The 14638-nt window shown below is 35.9% G+C and overlaps 1 protein-coding gene and 1 pseudogene across 2 annotated transcripts in view; one reads left to right on the top strand and one right to left on the bottom strand.

Moving 5' to 3' along the window:
* The window catches only part of LOC306646623 (zinc finger protein 610-like), an 827359-nt gene that overhangs the window by 409512 nt on the left and 403209 nt on the right, over positions 1-14638 (top strand). The window lies entirely within an intron of this gene.
* LOC306647066 (flavin-containing monooxygenase 5-like) overlaps positions 1-14638 on the bottom strand; it is a 49955-nt pseudogene that overhangs the window by 24983 nt on the left and 10334 nt on the right. Inside the window, exons 2-6 of the transcript XR_013766932.1 lie at positions 12473-12661; positions 10390-10555; positions 8984-9123; positions 7583-7782; positions 4323-4671 (exon numbers count right to left, since the gene is read on the bottom strand). The product of XR_013766932.1 is annotated as a flavin-containing monooxygenase 5-like (transcript). The remainder of the gene's footprint in view (positions 1-4322; positions 4672-7582; positions 7783-8983; positions 9124-10389; positions 10556-12472; positions 12662-14638) is intronic.

Genomic DNA, 14638 nt, shown 5'->3' with positions numbered 1-14638 from the left:
CTGCTTAGGATACAGTAAATATGCATGAAGTGAATGAACACATTGAATATTTGTTTCTTTTCTATCTTCCTAGTTTGACTCTGAGTTCCATGAAAATAGGCATTTTCTGTTTTTTTCTGCACTAGGAGATCAAGTATACTGAGAGATCAGTAAATGTTTGCTGAATAGTGTTGTTGAAGAACAGTGAGGAATTGAAGTTTAATTTCTGAGGGTCCCAAGGCAATGTGGGAGTAAAGAGAGCCTAAATTAAGCTCTATGGCAATGGGTCTTTTAAGGTCTACTCTCAGGAATTAGGCATGTTGTATTTGTGTTATTCTGACTTTCTGAAATCCTGACTTGCCCTGCACATTTTGGTATAATGTTACAAGAGAAAGAGATATGGCTGTCATACTGGTCTTCCAGACCAGTTCAGCCTTTTAACATGAAGAGAAATTGGCCAAGGCACTTGATAACCTGAGATCTTATGAAGTTTCTACTACAGAATTCAGAACTTCATTTGCTTGAAGGCCATACTGTATTCATTAGAAGTGACATTTATTAGATATATTTTATGTGCTAGGCATTTGTCTAGCCTTGGAATAGAAAGGTAAATAAACATGATTATTTAAAGAGCTTTCAATATACTAATAAAGGAGGGAGGAAATATGCATAGGTTTGTCCTGTATAAACAGAAAGTAAAGGGAGGGCATACTAAGAAGAGAACATCAGAAACAAAATCTCTGCGTACAAGCATATCTGCTATATTGTTAGTTAGTGAGTAAATCATCCAGTGCTTCTACAAGTCTTGGTGTGTGGTAAAGACTAATAAAAAATGAACCTGAAAATGCAATTTATACCAATCTGTGGTGGAACCTAAATGTCACCCTGTGACATTACACCTTCTGGTAATACAAAGAATTGGTATAACTTGATATGATTTTCAAGGAAAGAAAGTTGCTGAATGAAAGAACCCTTGTGAGAGTGGCAAAACAGGCAAAGAAAAAAGAAACTTGGTTTCATTCACGGCAAGAACATGGGTTAAGTGTTATAGAAAAGAGTGGAATATTTCCCTTGACAAGAGGGCAATAATTCTAGAGAATGAAGAAAGAAGGAAAATGGGATTTAGTACAGGGAAGACAGACCAAAGAAGAGGACAGACTGAGCTACACAGTCTTGAAAGACTAGGAGAAACTAGGTGAAAGATGAACTAGTGAAGATAAAATTCAGTGATGAGAAAGACAAGAATTTGGTAGGTAGACAGGTAAGTCATGGCTAGAAAAAAAAAAAAACTCAGGGTTCCTCTTGGAAGTTTGGTAAAGTCATAGGGATTCTTCCGGAGATTTCTTTTTGGCAAAAGTTGGAAGAATGTGTGCTAGGCTTCTGCTACCATAAGAAGCTGAAATTTTTGTACATTTTCCATTAGATCACCTGCTCTCATACCCATAATGCAGATTCTTCCAAATACTCATTTTTCCAATTTCTCTTCGCAAGATACTTGGGCATGGAATAAGAGTCCCATTTGCTTTATGCATACTAAGATGCTTTGGCCTATGTTAATGATTTTTTCTCCCTTTACTTACTTGATCTAATTAAAATATCCATTTGATATGACTAGAATTAAGCCAACCATGGGTTACTTGCATTTGGTGGTCCAGTGCTCTTAAATTGTACATGACCTACTGCATAAACTGTAAGGAATTAAGAAATGTCAGACATTTGGAAAGATGTTTTTTACCTATTAACTACACAGCACTATGTTTTTTTCTCTCTGACATCATGAGGATCTCACTAGTAAACAGTAAGCTATAATTCCAATGAAAACACTGAATAGTTTTAATTAAATACTAGCAATTGTAACAAATTTTATTATAATAATTATAGGATCAAAGAATCTCTTATTTAGAAAGAAACTTCAAAGTCATCTGGCTCCTCTCTATTCTGAGGCTTAACTCTCCTCCATTCACCTCTGTTCAAATGGCCATCTAGCCATGTTACATTCTTTTGTTATTATGTTTGGTTTTCTCACAATTTCAGAGGCTGTCCAAGAAAAAGTCTTGTTGATCTAGGCATTAGACTAAAAACCCTGCCCCTTTAGAAGAAAAAGAAGACCCAACTCTCTATCATGTCAACTCAGGAACTGACATCCTCCATAAGACTCCTAAGGCAGAAGTAAAATCGAGAATCAATAAATGAGATGGTATCAAATAAAAAGCTTCTTCACAGCAAAGGAAACAATCAAAAGAGCTCTCAGAAAGGTAGAAAATCTTTAACATCTACACCTCAGAGCATTAATCTGAAGGATATACGAAGAACTCAAAAAGTTTAATACCAAAAATCCCCAAAAACTCAATTGATAAATGGGCAAAGGAACAAAACAGGCACCTCACAGAAGAAATGCAAATGGTCAAAATATATGAAAAAATTATCAACATCTCTAATAATGAGAGAAATGCAAATTAAAACTATACTGAGAGTTCATCTCAGTCAGAAATATATCAAGAATACAAGTAACAGTAAATGTTGGCAAGGATATAGGGGAAAATGTTCACTCATACATTGCTGTTGGACTGCAAACTGGTGCAACCACTGTAGAAAGCAGTATGGAGATTCCTCAGAAAACTTGAAATGGAACTACCATTTTACTGAGTTATCCCACTCCTTGCTTTATACCCAAAGGACTTAAAATCAGCAGACTACAGCCACATCAATGTTTATAGCACTCAATTCATGATAGAAAAGCTATAGAACCAACCTAGGTGGCCTTCAACAGATGAATAGATAAAGAAAATGTGGCATATATACACAATGGAATATTTACTCAGCCATAAAGAAGAATGAAATTATGGCATTTGGTAGTAAATGGATGGAACTGGAGAATATCATGCTAAGTGAAATAAATCAGGACTAGGGTTGTGGCTCAATGTTTGAGTGCTTGGTTAACATGTGTGAGGTCCTGGGTTCGATCCTCAACACCACATAAAAAGTGAATAATTTAAAGGTATTATGTCCATCTACACCAAAAAATATATTTTAAAAAAGTAATTAACCAGCCCCAAGAAATAAAAACCCAAAATACTCTCTGATATGTGGATGATAACTCATAACAGGGGAGGGTAGGGAGGAAAAGTAAGGACATTCACTGGATTAGACAAAGGGAAATGAAGGGAAAGGAGGAGGAATGAGAATGGGAAAGAGAGTAGAAAGAATTAGACATAATATTCCTATGCTTATATATGAATACAAGAGCAATGTAAATCCACATCATGTTCAACCACAAGAATGGGATCCAAATTGGAATGGGTTGCACTCCATGTATGTATAATATGTCAAAATACACCTTACTGTCATGTATATCTAAAAACAACAAATTAAGCAAAAACCTTTATATGGACAAAAATGGAAAAGGTCTTGTCTTTTTTATTTTTTAATATTAAGCTGATATTATGCAACCCTCAAGATTTCACTCCCTTGGTTCTAGTTTGACTCTTTGCCCTACTAAGTAGGATATTCCTTCAAATATTTGAAGGGAACTCTCAGATCTCCCCCAGATCTTAACTTATTTTGCCTAAACTTCTCCAGCAAATTCATCTCCATTACAATTGATATGTTTTCACATTCCTTAAATCATTCTTATCTCTCTCCTTATTCATTGAATTCCAGTTTCAATTTTATAATGTTTTCAGGTGATAGTCTGATAAGTTTAGAGAACAATTATGTGTTCTGGGACATAATAATTTTTTGATGATTCTAGATTTAATCATGCTTTTCAGAAGCCTTATCCTCTGCTGACTCATATTGAGCCTAATATCCCAAACCTCAAAGTTTTTTTCTAGTACACCTAGCCAAAACTGAAAGAAGGTATGTAAAGAGGGTGTGAGGATTTGAAAGTTGAATATTCTACATTCTGGACTAGTCTCCTACCAGGTGTTAACTTGCTGTCTGAAATTAAGTCACACCATTTCTATATTTGACATTCCCTATAATGAAAGATGGCATTCTTTTACTTCACAAATACATGCCAGTTATCCAAAATTTAGATGAGTGGAATCATCTGGGAAACAATTTTGTCAAAAAATCTTATGCCTGTCCCACCAAGATGTACTGAATAAACATCACCAGGGATGAGATCAAAGCATCTCTAAGTTTGGAAAATATCCCAGGTGATTCTAATATAAGTTTATGGTTATAAATTACTACTTTAGTCACTTAAAAATAAATGTTCTAGTAATAACTTTATGCCAAATATTATACAACCCTCAAGATTTCAGTCATACACACTGCTATTTAAAAGCAATTAAACACAATTAAACATAATTAAGTAGTCAATTTGTACAGTCACTTACCTTTAAATACTTGAGTGGCCCAGCATCCTTGGAGCTTTGCAATGGACATAATGGCTCCTAAGGCTTGAATCAGGCCTATCATTGCAAGAATTGACTTTTCTAGGTTGGGGGAAGACCTTTTTACATGGGGATATCTTGTTTTTGACCACTTTGATGGAAACTTCAAGAAAAGCAAAGCAAACCTACAGCCTGTGACAAAGATAACAGCATCAATGTCGTCCTCTCTGGAGCCATCCTCAAATATGGCAGCTGTCTCTGTGAATTCCTTCACATTTTCTTTCACTTTTACCAAGCCAGAAATTATATATTTGGCAGATCATCATTTTTTGTTGGATGCTGGCTCAGAGCTCTATGAGTGCTGATAAAAAATGAAGAGGAGAAATGAGAGTGACCAAGAGAGAGGGAAAGAAGGGAAAAGAGAGAAATAAATCATGTAAGTAAATTTTTGCTTTGGTGGAGGTGGTTAAACAATGTCAATGGTTTCCACTCAGTCTACCAATGAAATTTGGAAAAGTTCTACATTATACCAGTTCTACTTTACATCAGCTTTTCAGGGCAAACCTGAACCCTAGAAGTCACTGAAAGGGGAAAGTACTGGAGAAGTGAAGGAATAAGAGTCTTATTTGAGGAATGCATATGTGGTTTCTTAAGTAATACTAAAACTCTGTGGTATTATAAGGCCATAGGCTAATAGTTTCTGTCCACATATCATTAAGTCTGGCAGAACTTGTCTGTTACTATTCTGTTCAGTTCCATTTCTAATTCCAAAGGCCCAGAAGGTAGACTTAGAATTTCATTTCCAAACTGTGTAATAAATTACATCCATATAGCAATTTAGAATTTAAATTACATTTCCATGCATTAACTTGACAGTCACACAAACTCTATGAAGGAGATAGGATAGGTGTCATTATCTAAGTTGTATAGATGTGGAAACTGAAGTCAAGAGAAGTGAAGTGACTTGACCAATGTTATACAGCCTAGTATTTTAGAATTTCTATTAAAATTAAAATAGCTTTATATAAACTCTGTTGGGATACTATGGACCTATTAAGTAGTGTTTTCTAGAGACAGCATGGAATAAGGGTATCAAAATAAGTAAGCCAGGTTTCCAGTATCTTGGGTCTTTTAAGAAAAAGTTTTAATTCAGTTTTAAAACAGTCTTAATTTCTGAATTTTAAGTCAGTAGGCTGTAACAGTCCTCATTCCATTATCTTCCTTCCCTAACCTTGGAAATATTATATGGTTTACAACTCTCCTTGATTTGTTGAATTTAATTTGCTTTGATTCTTACCTTTCAGAAGATTATTTTCCGCATCCAACTTCATGATTTCATTTTTCTCTCTAAACCTATTCCCTTTCACTAGCAGTACCATCATTTACATAGATTGCTAAGTCACAAAACTGTCTAATATCTGCTTACCAAGTCTATGCTCTTTATCCATTAAAAAGGAAGATTACCCTGAATAGTTTTGTTTCCTCCCTATCTCACCTGAACTGTTACAGTTGTCTTTAGGTCTCCCTTCCTATCTGCCTTCTATACCATTTGCCTTAGAATAGAAAGGCAAGTAAACATGATTTTAGGATACCCAATTTAGAAAAAAAAATAAAAAGCTAGAAAGAATATTATCGGGTCAGGTGCTGTGGTCATTCTACAATACTTTTATTGCAGATTTATTATTATATCACTCACTTGCTTAAATTCTAGGCAAGTGCTCTGGCACTGAGCTAAATACCCAAACCCCTAACTTTTATTTAGCAGAGCATTCAAAAATTTTCTTACCTGATAGACCTAGAGATATATTCAAATGCTCTTCTACCTTTCCCATATAGTTTAGATATATCAGACTATTTCATGTCTCAGGCTATAATGTTCCTTTTGCTATTCTAAGATATTATAATTAGAATGCTACATGCTAACACTATTTACGTACTTCTTATTAATCCATAACACCTCAATTTGTTTTGCAACTACAAAAGATATTCACACTTAAATAACTAAATGAAAAAGTTGTTGAGAAACACAGCATCCAAGTATCATCTCACTAATTAATTTCAAATTGCTGAGGCAAGTTAGCAAGGCCCTAAGCAACTTAGTGAGACCCTATCTCAAAAAACACAAAGGGCTGGGAATGTAACTCAGTGGCAAAGTGACTCTGGGTTCGATTCCTAGTACCCCAAGAAAAAAGAAAAGAATATTATTGGGACAATTGTGGAAATTTAAGTATGCCAACATTGTGATAATGTATTTTGTCAATGTTAAATTTCCCAAATGTGATAATTGTATTATGGTATATAACAGAGTGCCCTTTTTCTTAGATATATATTAATGATTTTGACTTACTTTAAAAAAATGAACTTAGGTATGTATGTATACTACATATTGTTTGAATCTTTCTATCTTCTGAAAGGAAAACAGAAAAAGAAAATATGGCCATATTTAATAGGTGAATCTAGGTAAAAGATACATGAATGTTCAATGTATTTATTACTGAACTGCTTTTCTGTAGATCTGAACATTTTCAAAAATGAGAAATTAGAAAAAAATCATTTAAAGTCAGTATATAGAAATAATTTCACAATGGTCCTCCTGGCTGTATGAGAACGTTGTTCTTTATACTCTGCATCCTATGCATTTGTCATATCCTGTTGTCTGTTTTCTCATTTATATTTTTAAGGTAAGATCCATTCTGAAGTCTTCCATTTTTTACTCATGTTTTCCTTGTGCAAATTACTTAGTTTCTCTTAGTTCCAATTTTTTACATCTGTAAAATGTACATAAAAAAGGTATGGGCCCCCAGGGCCATTTGTAAGGGTTAAATGAGATAATACATATAACTCATCACTGTGCTTGTCTTTAAGACTCTTCAAAAAAGGTAAGGTATTATTTGTATTATCATGTCTTTTCTCTCTGTATTTTATGCCCAATACAATGCCTTGCTCACAACAGGTGCCCCATATTTGTTGACTGACTGAATGATGCACTGCCCTGTACTACCTTTTTGTTGTTGTTGTACACAATATAAAAAGAACTGATACCTGAAAGAATAAGAAAATGGTTAATGCCAATGAGAATAAATGACAGAAATCCTTTAGACCAGCAGATCTTGTTCTTCTGTGGTTGATAAGGTAAAAATTGAATTTCAAATTCTATGGATTTTCCTAATGTATGGGTAGAGATAACTCTGTTAGCCTGTGTGAACAATCCTTGATCTTGTATCTTAGCTATTATCAACTCCATTCCCATTCTGAGAACATACCTGTGCTTAAGTTTCAGGCCAAACATTTCATAATCAAATCTTTGACTCATACTTTTTTCCAAAAATGTATTTGTTAATGCTTGGCCACATATCTTTGATATAAGATGTTTAAGTTCAGAAAAGTGTACCACATCAAAAGGATATCCATGGTCCCCTACACAATTCAGGATCCAAACCCCTGTCCTGGTGGTGAGGAATACCTAAGGCATGGGAAATATTGTTTACTTTTATCATTCTGGCTCACAATCTGAAGCACTCCCACTTTATTCAAGATTAAGTTCAAACTCACTAGTGTGGCATTTTAGTTCTGTACAATCTTTTTAAAAAATTTCCTGCCATTTTCCTTCCCAAACACTGTCCAAGAATATATCTCACTGTGATCCACCATTATGTTTCTGTTTAAAGTTAATGTGCTTGAAAAGTTCTCCTCTATTAAATTATCTCCTCAGCCCATTCATTTTTAAGATTCAGATCAAGTTGGCTTCCTCTATGAGAACACCACTGACCTTTCAGCCTGAGAATTCTCTCTCCATCCTCTGAACTTCACTAGCACTTACCACCTATAGAACTCATTAAAAAACATGGAATAGGTTGGGCTCAGTGGTGCGTGGCTATAATCCCAGTGGTTCCAGAGGTTGAGGCTGGAGGATCATGAGTTCAAAGTGAGCCTCAGCAATTTATCAAGGCGCTAATCAACTCAGTGAGACCCTGTCTCTAAATAAAATATAAAAAGGGCTGGGAAAGTGGCTCAGTTGGTATGTGCTGATATCCATGTTTTTGGAATGATTAGATTGTTTCTTTTGTTTTTTTTTGTCCATTTCAGTGGCAAAAAGGGAACTCAGTCACCATTCCGTTAAGTAAAATTTTTAATTACCAAAATGTGCCTTCCTTTATATGAGAACATGGCATTTCTTCTGGCCAATGGACAATTCACACTCTCAGTATTGCATTCACACAACCTCTTCCAGCAAATACCTGGTCTTCATCAAAGCCAGGGAAAGACTAACTAGGATTCTTTAAAAAAAAATTTTGTGGTTGTAGATGGACAGTATGCCTTTGTTTTATTTGTTTATTTTTCTGTGGTGCTAAGGATGAAACCCAGTGCCTCACACATGTCAGGTCTTTCCACTGAGCTACAGCCCTAGCCCTAACTGGGATTCTGAGTGCAGTCTGAAGCAGTGAACTTATTCCTTAGCATAAAGACAACTGAATAGTGGAATTCTAATCAGTAATCATGTCTCTCCATTAGCATCGGTCATGATGCCAATTGAGGCAATGAAACCAAGCCCCATATTTGCCACTGGTACTGATGGGCAATGTGCAGCCATCCATACTCTGTTGGGTCTACCTTCTTGATAAGACTGAAGATAGAATAAAGCAAAGTAAATCATTGACTCAAACCTGCTTGACTGTGTAACTAATCTCTACAGCCAGATCTCCTCCAGAATTCCCAACAATTATAAAGACTCTTTTTCCAGCAAATGCCTCTGGGTTTTTATAGTCTTGACTATGGAAGTACTGTCCTTTGAACTTCTCAATTTCTGCAAGAGAGCATAAAATAATTTTTGGATGATAGTTTATATGATGGATATCATTTGTAAAATCATTCTTTTGTAGAATTTAAAGTTGAAGAACATGTTATCCATATGATCTCCCTTTATTCAGCTATTCTTGTCATTCTGAATACCTTTGCTTATTTTTTTCTTCCATAGTCCCAGAATAGTAACTTGTGATTCCTTTATTGTAAGTACTTTTTATTTTGTATTTGCAGACTAACAAATCCAAATTGCCTCAGAAAACTGCCATTCTCTTTTGTCTTTCCTTCCTTCAGATACATAAGTCCCATTTCAATTAGAGTATATATGTTTCTGTATACTCTAGGATATACATAAAGTGCATTTTTTAGAAAAAGAAAGTTCAGGCCCCAAACTGAAACTAAATTATTCAAGCTTTCATTGAACCCTTAGAAACTCAATATTTGTTTGTTTCCTCAATCACTGACAAATTCCACATGTGAACCAATGCTGTGTAAGAGTTCCAGTTTTCCTTTAGTTCTGTACAATCTTAAGAAGATCTTTAAGAAGACCAAAGTCATTGTAAAACTAAATATAATCATGTTCTACTTGTCAGAAATACACACGTTCCCAAAAATTTGCTGTAAGTTGGTTTCATTATTGTGAAAACATCACAGAAGTACTTATGCAAGTATAGATTGTTTAGGCTAGTCACTCAATGTGGCCTCCTGATGCAATCAAGACCCACAATAAACATGAGACATGTGAGTCTATTTGGTGTAACATGGCAGTCCTCTTTACAGTAAATGTTTCTATAAGTAGAAATAGTACACTCTATGTTAAATGTAGTACAGTAAATACATAAACCACTAACACGGTTGTTTATTTTTATTATATATCACATACATAATTGTGTGAGCTATAATTTTATACAACTGGCAATGCAGATGGGTTTATACATCAACATCACATGATATTATAATGGCTATGATACTACTCAGCCAATGGGAATTTTTCAGTCCATATTATAATCTTATGGGATCACTATTCTGTATGTTTTCCAGCCTTGACTGAAATGGCATTACGTGGTGGCATGATTGTTCACAGACCTCTAAACTCTAAAATTACCATTGCCCAAATGGCAATAAAACAAATTATCCCATTATCAAGGGAACATGTATAATTAGGGTAAGCCTTATTTCACCCCAAAGTAAAAATCACTCAGACAACAAACTTCTATTCCTCAGTGTCAAAGGCATGGCTTGAGGGTCAACCTCCTTTCTGGTAGGTCACTCACCTGGAAAGCTTCCAGGGGTAAGTGAGCATTAGTGTGATGGCCAGTGCAAAGCATGACTCCATCAAAGACATTAACCTTCTTTTTCCCATCACACTCAGTGAGTACCTCCCATTGGCCTGAAATAGAGAAATCAGGCCTCTTATTCACACTGTACACAGTGGTCTGAAAGCAAAGTAACATACACAGGGGACTCTAACCATAACCAGTACAATGTATATCTTCCCAGACATGACTTATCCTGCAAAATGTTACACAAAAGGTTGATACTGCAGGTACCATCACATCACTAGGGTCCTTGCAAGAATATTTGATTTTCATACTCCATAAAGAACAGTATTGTTTGAGGTTGTGGTCCAAATGAGAAGACTTCTATAAGGTAGATAAAGAAAATGAAGTTGACAGACTAATGTACTCTCCTGTGCCTCTAGAAAAGTAGGATTTGTGAGGATTTTTAGTCTCTGCCTTAAGGCATTGTAGCACCTAAATAAATCCTGAATTCCTCCTGTACTTCCGTGACACTTTGTGTACTAAACACCTATTCCTCCACTAACCCCAGTCGTCCCCAAATTCTCTGATGTCTTCTGACACTAAAATCCTGTTCTCTTTGATTAACCTCAAACATGTGACTATGAGGCTCCCTTTCATGTTAGAGCAGGAAAATATTTTAGTGACTCTTATTTCTTTACAGGAACCTCTCTTTTCCTTTTACATATGTGCACTTTACAAGTAATTTTAGAGAAAGAGACTTTGAGATGGGAAAATAGTGGTATAATTTTTAGTTTTCCAAAAAAAAAAAAAAAAAGCAATAAATATGGGTTACTCTGCCAGCCTAAGGAAACATCAAGAAAGCATTCCAATGAGCTTCTAGGGCCTTGGCAATAATGTTTTGGTTGAATAATAGAGACACTAAGATTTAGCCATCCTGTAATATTTATAGTTCCTGTCACATGTTTTTTACACAAGCTGGTGCTTCTACTTGGATCATCCTTTTATTCCTTCTTCATTTGGTAGACTTCTTTCTACTCAAGACTCAGTTTAGACATTATCTTCTCTAAAAATCTTTCCTGAAACTTGATTCCTCTTCCCTGATGGGTTAAACATCCCCTTCTGAGCTGAAATGTATAGATCTCTAGAGCACTTCTCACTTGGTTTATTACTTATATGTATAATAATAACTTTCTTTATTTTTCTGTGACTTTAAACACAGTACTTAGTTGAGTTACTTATTTTTTTTTGTCTTTGCATCATCACTGCTTAATAAAGTAACAAACTTGTTCAAGAACTGCCACTTACACAGGTCAGAGATGCACCACTGTGCTTTAAATGACTGGCTTTGGAAATTGTCACCATATAATACAATTTTATTATTGTTGCTAAACAGAAAAGGGTGGAAGGTTTGGGCTTTAAGCCAGGTGATATATCTGTTTATGGTCATGATTATAAATTATGGAAAAATCACAGCAGACTTTAGAGAAGAAAGGAACCAAAAGTCATACAGTACAATCATCTTCTTTTACATAAAAAGAAAATTATGATAAATTCAAGTTGAGAAACTAACTCATCTCAGGTCACAAGTTAATTAGTGGTAAGAACAAGGGCCAGAATTCAGGGGTTTGTTTCCTAATTCAGTGTTCTACTCTTTCCACCAGATTTAACTTCTTTGCTTCCTCAATAACTTTCCAGTCACTAAGTACTTCGCCAGGTGGTTTTGGTGATCACATAAAATAATATATTGAAGAGTGCTCCAGAAAGTATAAAAGAATAAAGCAATAGTGGAAAAGTTGTGGAACCAGAAAATTTAAAATTCCCATACCTATTCATTCCCCTCATCTCCTTTATTATAAGCAGAGTGTGAAATGAAGACAATGAAAATACTGGTGGCAGGTATCTTTCTGTATCTACAGCCAAAATATATGAGAGACTTTCCCAGGGGTATTTTAGAGAGAGAACAAAGAATGGAGTCTTTGCACTTGAGCATATCAAGCTAATATTTACACATAAGCACTGGTAAATAAAGCTACATTATTCATTTACTTGATGAAGAACTTCAAACACAAAGACACCCAAAAAACTGCCTACCTTCAACTGGATATACTTTAAAAGGTTGAAGTCTTTTGCATACATCCTGAAATATTCAAGGACCTCAGAATTGTGCATGAAGTTAAGATAATGATCTGGGACGCTGTAGTCACTGAAGCACAACATCTCCTTAGAAGAACTGATGATCACCAATTTGTAAATACTGAGTCTCCCTCCTTCAGGATTTTCCTGCAGTAAATTAGAAGTATTCATGACAACTTGAGAACCAATTTCATGATTTACAAATAGCCAGTGAATAGTTGAAAAGTTTCCTGAAATTAATGCCAACTCAAACAAATGCACACATACACCACCTCCATACATCTCCCAGTACATGTGCCTCTGTGTAGTTCCTTCCCCTTGAATCTCAGTATCTTTATGACTTGCTTTTGACCAACAGTACACAGTTGAAATGCCACTTAATGACTTTCAATACTAAGGAATATGTAGCCTTGCAGCTTCCACCTAGGTGTCTTAGAAGGCTTACTTTGGTGGAACCTAGCAGCCATGTAAGAAGTTAGCTTTTGTAGCTGTGACCCAAATGCCTGACAATGAGAAAGAATTCTTTTGGCTCATGGATTCACAGGATTCAGCTCCACTGCTTTTGGCTTCAAGCAAGGCAGAAAATCATGGTGGAAGGGTATAGCAGAGGAAATCTTCTCAGCTCATGCTGTCCAGAAAGCAGGGGTTTGGGGAAGAGGTCCAGGACAAGATAGAGTCCCCAAAGGTAACCCACCTGAACCCATGATCTGCTTTTCAACCATGTCCCACCTGCCTACAGTTTCTACCACTGCCTAGTAATCCATTCAGCTGTCAATGAGTTAATTCATTGATGATGTCAGAACCCTAATGAATGAATCACTTTCCAAAAGACCCACCTCTGGACAATGCTGCATTGGATACCAAGACTTGAACACCTGGGCTTTTTGGGGATATTCTAAATCTTTACTATAAAAACTCCAACTACATTGAGACCACAATACTGTTAGGAAGCCCAACCTAGGCACACGGAAGAAAATATCTAGGGTAGAGAAATATTCAAATAATCCCCAGAAATTCTAGCTATCCCATCTAAAGTTCTAAACATGTGAACAAAGTAGTCACATTAAATTCAGTCTTAGCACTCATCGGATGGCAATCATAAGAAATTCCAAGTGAGAACTTCACAGATGAATGAATAAGTCTCAAGAATTTTCATATATATTGAGACATTGATTTCAAGAAAATGTACTAAGTCTCTTTCCAGTATAAGTTTTTATTTACCCCATTGTTAACATTGCTGGGCAACAGTCATTTAATGAGTACAAATGAGTTAGATCAAAACATACTAGGGAGAGTATAAGTTAGTACAATATTTTCTGAGTAATTTTGTAATGTATATAAAAATCCTTGAAATTTGCATAGCTTTTTAAAGAAATATTCAGACTTGCAAACAAAGATTATTGTTAAAGGATGTTACTGTCAGCATTATTCATAAAATAAAAAGAAAACAAGTTAAATGCTTAAGAAAAAATAACTGAAATTTGAGAACCACTGGTCTAAATCCTTGCTTCCCAAAGTATGGTCTGTGGACCAGAACAAAGGGGATCACTAGGGACATTGTTAGAAATGCAGAATTGTAGACTCCTCTCTAGACTTACTGAATCAGAATTAACAAACAAAATCCTCAACTGATTCAGATGCACATGAGAACTGAGAAGCACTGGTTCACATGACATTAATCCCTAATTCAATGTCTTCCTTCCTACAACAAACTTTTTGCTTCCTCAAAAATTTCCAATTAATTACTTCATGGGGTTAAGGTGGTAATCCAATAAAATAATGCACTATGGTTTTTTTTTTTTTTTTTTTTTTTTTTCAAGATGGCGGCCTAGAGGGTGGCTGCATTACGTGTTGCTCCAGAACTCAGGATTCAAGAGAGGAGATATTGAGACGCTTGGGACCAACTCAAAGTAGCCGGTGACTCTCACCCCCTGGGGGGGCATCCCGGATGGGACAGGGGTCCCGGAACGCAGGAAACTTTGTGAAGTAGAACTGCCGGCGAGACGCCCCTCCCCCCGCTGGAGCGCCATAGAGGAGGCCGCTCGGCACAGCGCTGGGACTCGGAGCAGCCACTGGGGCTCTGGCGGCTGCCCGGGGGAGGAGTGGCGGGGAGAACTGTGTGGA

Source organism: Sciurus vulgaris, assembly GCF_902686455.1.
Source record: "Sciurus vulgaris genome assembly, chromosome: 16".
In the NCBI taxonomy this organism is placed as follows: Eukaryota; Metazoa; Chordata; class Mammalia; order Rodentia; family Sciuridae; genus Sciurus; species Sciurus vulgaris.
Note: the sequence above shows the minus strand (reverse complement) of the source record. Positions and strands in the feature narration are given on the sequence as shown.